At 42.0% G+C, this 1,911-nt stretch overlaps 1 long non-coding RNA gene across 1 annotated transcript in view; it reads right to left on the bottom strand.

The window, feature by feature from the left end:
• The window catches only part of LOC107300625, a 2,210-nt gene extending 1,370 nt beyond the window's left edge, over nucleotides 1-840 (bottom strand). The window contains exon 1 of the long non-coding RNA XR_001549230.1: nucleotides 726-840. This is a non-coding gene — a long non-coding RNA (uncharacterized LOC107300625). The remainder of the gene's footprint in view (nucleotides 1-725) is intronic.
• Nucleotides 841-1,911: the final 1,071 nt, after the last annotated feature.

Here is a 1,911-nt window from a genome sequence, read left to right as displayed (position 1 = left end):
ACACAGCCAAGCTCCCACCCAATCAGCTCAAACCCCACTGGCAGTTAAAAGGAAGAAACAGCAGCGATCGCACACTACTCCCAGAAGCACGAAGCTGAAGACACCAGCCTGAAGATGACGAATGTGACTTTGTCGAAACGTCGCCAGGACACTTCCAATTTTACGCGGGAGAGAACCCGAATGACCAAAGACCTACATACAAACACCCGCGAAAACCTCAGAAAACATATATATATTTCAAAATTTAGATTGCTAACAAAGAATTAAGGGAGTACTGGGATAGCTATTTCTAACCTTATTTGGTTTCATCAGCCAGACATAACCTTCTGAGATTCGAACCTGGGCTGTCTGCATGTTAAGCAGAGGTGTTAGCCACTAGGCCACAGGCTCCTTCTCGCTTTGTTAGCTACAAGAGACAGGGGAAGAGGATGAATGCTTTTTTTTGAACACCCTGTCGGCCCAAATATGGGAAAGAGAAATGGATGGCTCTAGATTGAGCTGATACAGCTCTAGATTGAGCTGATACAGGCAAAAGATTTCTCTTTCCCATATTTGGGCCGATGGTCGGCCCAAATATGGGAAGAAGAAATGTTAGCAATCCAAATTTCACACGCACACACACACACAGTTTATTTTTCTGAAAAATGGTGCAATTCTGTTCTAAACACTGGTACAATGTCATTTATAGAAATATGAATATCTGTTCTAATATAGACACAATTTACCTTTGAAAGTGGTGACTGGCACATAAGTAACCAGTGTATACAACTTATTGGGTGAATCTTCATCTTCATTACGCTTTCGGGATAAGCGTACACGGATACGATAAGGAACATTCCTATAAAATATTTGTAATGTTTAGAAGCATGTTTTTTGTCCTTTTATGCTAGTGCTTTGCTCTCTAAAAGGTAGGCAAGTTATGTATAATAGCAGATTACTTTTGGTTTTTAACTAAAACACCTTAATATAAAATTTTGCTTTATTTCTAGCTGCTGTGCTAATTTAAACTAATGTTAACTACAGATAGTCCTGGCTTAATTACAATTTAGATTGGCAACTCCATCACTAAGCACTGTTGCTAAGCAAAAAATCACATGGTAGTGATAGTCTTACACCACTTCCTGTTTAGTCATGCTAGACCAGTGGTGGCGAACCTATGGCATGGGTGCCAGAGGCAGCACTCAGAGCCCTCTCTGTGGGCACGCGTGCCGTCGCCCCAGTCCTAGGCCTTCAGCTGGGTTTTATAAAACCTTTTCACTTTAGGCCACCACCGCCGTGTGCAAAAAAAAAAGGTTCAATCAATCAGTCAATTTCAACTTCTTGGGGAAAAAAAAGATCTTGCAAAGTTGGAATTGATTCAACTTTGTAGTCCCACCCAGTCTGCCTTTACCACTGCAGCCACACCCAGCCAATAGGCCACACCCACCCAGCACCCGACGATGCATAAGTGGGTTTTGGGTTGCAGTTTAGGCACTCGGTCTCTAAAAGGTTCGCCATCACTGTGCTAGACATCACATTACTGTAATTTTACTTCCGCATTCTCCATTAATTGTTAGTAGGAAGCCTATTGTGAAGCATACAAATGGCAGTCACATGACCACAAATCAATCAATCAAAATAGAGCTGGAAGGGACCTTGGAAATCTTCTAGTCCAACCTCCTGCTCAAGCAGGAGACCTTATACCATTTTTGATAGGTGGCTCTCCAGTCTTTTCTTAAAACCTGCAGTGATGAAGCACCTACAACTTCTGAAAACAAGCTGTTTCACTAATTGTTCTCACTGTTAGGAAGTTTCTTCTTAGTTCTGGGTTGTTTCTCTCCTTGATTAGTTTCCATCCATTGTTTCTTGTCCTGGTCTCTGGTCCTTTGGAAAATAAGCTGACCCCCACTTCTCTGTGACAGTCCTTCAAAT

Source organism: Protobothrops mucrosquamatus, unplaced genomic scaffold, assembly GCF_001527695.2.
Source record: "Protobothrops mucrosquamatus isolate PMUCROS unplaced genomic scaffold, P.Mucros_1.0 scaffold7689, whole genome shotgun sequence".
Lineage (NCBI taxonomy): Eukaryota > Metazoa > Chordata > Lepidosauria > Squamata > Viperidae > Protobothrops > Protobothrops mucrosquamatus.
Note: the sequence above shows the minus strand (reverse complement) of the source record. Positions and strands in the feature narration are given on the sequence as shown.